Below are 6,208 nucleotides of genomic sequence, written 5' to 3' on the forward strand. Positions count from 1 at the left end.
AGCCATTGGGGAACAGTGATCATGCTGCGATCCGTTTTGACGTGCACGTTGGGGGAAGAATACCAGGCAAATCTTTAACAAAAACCCTTGACTTCCGACGGGCGGACTTCCCTCAAATGAGGAGGCTGGTTAGAAGGAGGTTGAAAGGGAGGGTAAAAAGAGTCCAATCTCTCCAGAGTGCATGGAGGCTGCTTAAAACAACAGTAATAGAGGCCCAGCAGAGGTGTATACCGCAAAGAAAGAAGGGTTCCACTAAATCCAGGAGGGTGCCCGCATGGCTAACCAGCCAAGTTAGAGAGGCTGTGAAGGGCAAGGAAGCTTCCGTAAATGGAAGTCTTGCCCTAATGAGGAGAATAAAAAGGAACATAAACTGTGGCAAAAGAAATGTAAGAAGGTGATATGGGAGGCCAAGAGAGACTATGAGGAACGCATGGCCAGCAACATTAAGGGGAATAATAAAAGCTTCTTCAAATATGTTAGAAGCAGGAAACCCGCCAGAGAAGCGGTTGGCCCTCTGGATGGTGAGGGAGGGAAAGGGGAGATAAAAGGAGACTTAGAGATGGCAGAGAAGTTAAATGAGTTCTTTGCATCTGTCTTCACGGCAGAAGACCTCGGGCAGATACTGCTGCCCGAACGGCCCCTCCTGACCGAGGAGTTAAGTCAGATAGAGGTTAAAAGAGAAGATGTTTCAGACCTCATTGATAAATTAAAGATCAATAAGTCACCGGGCCCTGATGGCATCCACCCAAGGGTTATTAAGGAATTGAAGAATGAAGTTGCAGATCTTTTGACTAAGGTATGCAACTTGTCCCTCAAAACGGCCACGGTGCCAGAAGATTGGAGGATAGCAAATGTCACGCCTATTTTTAAAAAGGGAAAGAGGGGGGACCCGGGAAACTAGGCCGGTCAGCCTAACATCCATACCGGGTAAGATGGTGGAATGCCTCATCAAAGATAGGATCTCAAAACACATAGATGAACAGGCCTTGCTGAGGGAGAGTCAGCATGGCTTCTGTAAGGGTAAGTCTTGCCTCACAAACCTTATAGAATTCTTTGAAAAGGTCAACAGGCATGTGGATGCGGGAGAACCTGTGGACATTATATATCTGGACTTTCAGAAGGCGTTTAACACGGTCCCTCACCAAAGGCTACTGAAAAAACTCCACAATCAGGGAATTAGAGGACAGGTCCTCTCGTGGATTGAGAACTGGTTGGAGGCCAGGAAGCAGAGAGTGGGTGTCAATGGGCAATTTTCACAATGGAGAGAGGTGAAAAGCAGTGTGCCCCAAGGATCTGTCCTGGGACCGGTGCTTTTCAACCTCTTCATAAATGACCTGGAGACAGGGTTGAGCAGTGAAGTGGCTAAGTTTGCAGACGACACCAAACTTTTCCGAGTGGTGAAGACCAGAAGTGATTGTGAGGAGCTCCAGAAGGATCTCTCCAGACTGGCAGAATGGGCAGCAAAATGGCAGATGCGCTTCAATGTCAGTAAGTGTAAAGTCATGCACATTGGGGCAAAAAATCAGAACTTTACATATAGGCTGATGGGTTCTGAGCTGTCTGTGACAGATCAGGAGAGAGATCTTGGGGTGGTGGTGGACAGGTCGATGAAAGTGTCGACCCAATGTGCGGCGGCAGTGAAGAAGGCCAATTCTATGCTTGGGATCATTAGGAAGGGTATTGAGAACAAAACGGCTAGTATTATAATGCCGTTGTACAAATCTATGGTAAGGCCACACCTGGAGTATTGTGTCCAGTTCTGGTCGCCGCATCTCAAAAAAGACATAGTGGAAATGGAAAAGGTGCAAAAGAGAGCAACTAAGATGATTACGGGGCTGGGGCACCTTCCTTATGAGGAAAGGCTACGGCGTTTGGGCCTCTTCAGCCTAGAAAAGAGACACTTGAGGGGGGACATGATTGAGACATACAAAACTATGCAGGGAATGGACAGAGTGGATAGGGAGATGCTCTTTACACTCTCACATAATACCAGAACCAGGGGACGTCCACTAAAATTGAGTGTTGGGCGGGTTAGGACAGACAAAAGAAAATATTTCTTTACTCAGCGCGTGGTAGGTCTGTGGAACTCCTTGCCACAGGATGTGGTGCTGGCGTCTAGCCTAGACGCCTTTAAAAGGGGATTGGACGAGTTTCTGGAGGAAAAATCCATTATGGGGTACAAGCCATGATGTGTATGCGCAACCTCCTGATTTTAGAAATGGGTTGTCAGAATGCCAGATGTAGGGGAGGGCACCAGGATGAGGTCTCTTGTTATCTGGTGTGCTCCCTGGGGCATTTGGTGGGCCGCTGTGAGATACAGGAAGCTGGACTAGATGGGCCTATGGCCTGATCCAGTGGGGCTGTTCTTATGTTCTTATGTTCCTGAGCACATCTCCATACTACTTACAACTCACAGTAATGTGTGTTGCACTGGTAGGACTGTAACTCTTAAATGTTCCTCCCTTTCTTGTCCCAGGACTTGTATGCTACTAACAGTGCAGTCTAATGCATCCCATTGTGTTCAGTGGGACACACTCGCTAGTGAAAGTCTTTAGGGTTGCATCCCAAGTGTTTCTAAATGTGTCCAGAGAGCTCTCCTTTCTCCTCTGAGAAACCAACCATTTTCTACTTGAATGGGTAGGGGAGACAGGCTTTCAAATGAAAGGGCAGTAATCTGCTTTTAACAAGTGTTTCCTAACTGCATTACAGAAAGCCAAGCCCCACAACCTCATTTTGGCATGGCTTACTCTCACGGCATAAATTCTTGAACTCCAACATGGGGAGGTAGAAGGAGGACACTGTCAAGTCAAAGCTGTGCCTTTTCAGCCCGGTTCGCAGTGTTGCAGCTGATGGCAGGGGCAAGGCTTGCATTGCTCCCTATTGCCATTTCAAAAACATTTACATAATCTGGTAAAACACTATTCTTACTGCTGCAAAGTGAAATTCTTTATCTAGCGCTCAGGGTTGGGGTTGCCAAGGAAAAGTGATCTGAACTTCAATGACCCTATCTCATATACACTTTTGAACCTTTGTTAGCTTCCTGACTACCTTTATGTCATGGGCAGAAAGTCAGAATAAAGCCTGTATCATTTTCTGTATTACACTTCAGTTGCAGATCTTTGAGAGATGCACTGGCTGATTAGTGTCATTGTCACAAGGATGCATCTATTTCCATTCAGACACACTTCTAGGTCAGGTAATCCTAAAATATAAAGGCAGGTTCCTGTGTTCTGCTCTAAAGTAATATTTTGAACCCCACTAAGCTGAACTTTGCCCAAGTGTACTTGTGATCATAGCTTAGTTTTTACTCAGTATGAAAGACAGTGAGAAGCTATGCAGTGCCCTGAGTCCTACTGACTAAATGTCCAATCTGAGCTTTTCTCGTACTTCACCTGTGTGGCATGCACTTTCAAGGTGATCAAGACTAGAAAGTCTTAGATTTGTTTCTCTTCTGTTCTCATTCACCCCCAAGTATAGAAGCTGACATCCGGTTCTATTGAAAGTGATATTTGACATGCTCTGTCAATATGCAAAGCCTGTCTTGTTTCTCTCTGGTCTCAGTGGATGGTAATTGCAACTGTTCTCGTCAAACTCTTGCATTATTTAACTAACACAGTTGAGAAGTTTCTTACTCTGCCAGTTTTAGCCATGAGTATAATCTATACCTTCCTCTTTTGGAAAACAGATTCCATCCAACTTTTGATAAATTCCTCTTTGGGACCTCAGCAAAGGATGGCCCTCCCTGCCCCACTCAAACCTGAAATAGGTTTGCCTTACCTAGGGCCTCTGCCTTTCCAGCATAAGTTGTGGCTGTCATCTTCCTTACTGATCCTGCTCGTCAAAAGATTAAAAGGCTGTAGGGGAAAAGGCACTTACCAACAGCATTAATAAGGGAACACGATGTGTAGGTGTTTATATGCAACTTCTTGAAGCCTTGACTTGGAAGATTCAAGGTGAGAGGGAGGAGCTAGAGTGCTTATTTGCAAAGGAGAGTATAGATATAATGGAAAGCTGGCAGCCTGGAGAGAACCAGTTGGATAGGGCTGTTTCAGGATACATACCAGAAAGGATATAATGGGAATGGTGTGGAATTGGCCTCTGTACCAGAGAACTGGAAGATGATCGATGTAACACCAAAACTTGGAAAAGGGATGGGGGATCTAGAAAATTACAAGCTCAACTTCATGTCTGTTGCAAGTAAACGGATAGAGAGCATATATAGAAGAATAAACTGTGCTGAAGGAGAATCAGCATGATTTCTACAAAGCCCTGCCTTACTAACCTAGAGCTCTTTGAGAGTGTCAACAGGCAATTGGAAAGACCCAAATCTTGTCTAGTTCCTTGATTAAATGCTTGGTTGACTGGGTTCTTAGTTGATTGGAAGGGCAGAATTAGAAACATAACAGCCAAGAAATAACATCAGGGATCAGTTATTGGGCCTGTCGTTTAAGATCTTACACAAACCACAGGAAGTTCAGTCTATTCTCTGTTGTTTTGTATTTTAGCAGGGCAGTGCCTACGTGCTTCTGCAGATGCTATTTAAGAAACTAAGAAGTGGGACTTTTTCTTCAGTGGCGTCACTTGTCACCTGCTTTTTAGAAATAGATTGTAGGCAAATGTGCACAAAAAGTGTGGCTAACCTAGCAAGGAGGCTGATTGACAGCACAATTCTAGGCTTGTCTATTCAGAAGTAAGTTGTGTTTTGCAGTCAATGGGGCTTACTCCTAGGAAAGTATGCATAAGATTGCAGCCTTAAGCACTTGCTTTGTTTGGCAAGTTGGGGGGGGGAGGAGTGGTACACTGATGAAGAGTGCCCAGCAACCAGAATCTGCCTGCTACCCCCTCCAGCCTGCTGCCCAATGAGCTGCTTCAATTGGTCTGTGATCCTCTTCCCAGTCAGGGCAGTAGCAGCCCACCCCTTCCTCTAGCACCACTGAAAGAAGAAAAATAAAAGCTGCTGCTGCTGCTTCCCACCCACTAAACATGCTCTACTCTTTGTGTTTATCTCAAAGTGGATGGTGCAGAGGAAGGAGGTCAGAACACAGGATATGGGGGTGGGGACAGGCTGTAGATTGCCATTCTTTCCCTTCCCTCCCCCTCCTCTCTTGCCCACTTGGCTGCTTCAGTGGGTGAGGAGATGGTGGCAGCAGCAGGGCAGCCATGTGTGCTAGTGTTGGGGGGGGGGCAGAATTTGCATACCACTTTGGATTAGCAGGGCCTACACTTACTTACAACAGAGTGTGCAATTGTTATCCGCTGTGCATGGCACAAGAAGCACACCCTGTAATCCAGCACAACGGTTTCACTATCTGGTCTCAACGGTCAGTGTAAAACTGCTAATGCTTATCAGGCAAGAGGCTCTTCTAGCCTCTGAACTTTAATCTTCCTAGACATTTATTTCTTAAGCTCTGTTGTGCATGGAGAGCAGCGCTTCCCAACTTCTGCTCTGTGGGCCAGTTTTTTCCGCCCCAGTTTCAACACTGGAGGCACACCACTTTTACACTACAAAAAAAAATTATAAAAATTAAGAATTAAATAAAAATATACATGTAAATCCACTTCCATAACAACATGCAAGCATCTTCCTTGGCCAGACCAGTTTATTGCCTTCCTGTTGCCCAGTCAGCCAGGGCCCTGAAATAAGACCATCCTTTCCAGGTAATGCACATGCTTCTGGAATTCCCACACTCTCCTGTCAGCTGTAGCACTGGCTGTATCCAGGTATTGCAGTGCATCCTTATTCCCAATCAGAATTATGGTGCTCATCATTTGCTGATTCCTGCTCTGCCAACATGGCTGAAATTTCAAGGCACTTTTCAACAGGTCAGGTAGTACAGAGGGTGGGGCCCCTGCCCTGCAGAAAGCAGAAACTGAAATGCATTTGAAATGGATGAAACTCTAAGGGGTGCATTCTGTACTCCAGGCATTCACCTGTTTCATGCAATCAGTCTCCAGCATATGGTGGTCTTCCCTGAAAGAACTTCAGCTGATGAGAGGGAAGCCTGCTCCCCAGCCCAATATGTGTCCAATAAGCTTCAGACATAAGATGGCAAAATGGGATCATTACTTTCACAAGAACAGTCTCACCTGTGTATATGATTATGGGGAGGAGGGTATCCTCTGCATGACTGGAAAACAAATGACACCAGCTAGTCCTGAATTGATACCTGGAGCAAAGTTACCTGGTGGCATGGGTTCCATTCTTTGG

This window comes from Tiliqua scincoides, chromosome 1 (assembly GCF_035046505.1).
Source record: "Tiliqua scincoides isolate rTilSci1 chromosome 1, rTilSci1.hap2, whole genome shotgun sequence".
Taxonomy (NCBI): domain Eukaryota; kingdom Metazoa; phylum Chordata; class Lepidosauria; order Squamata; family Scincidae; genus Tiliqua; species Tiliqua scincoides.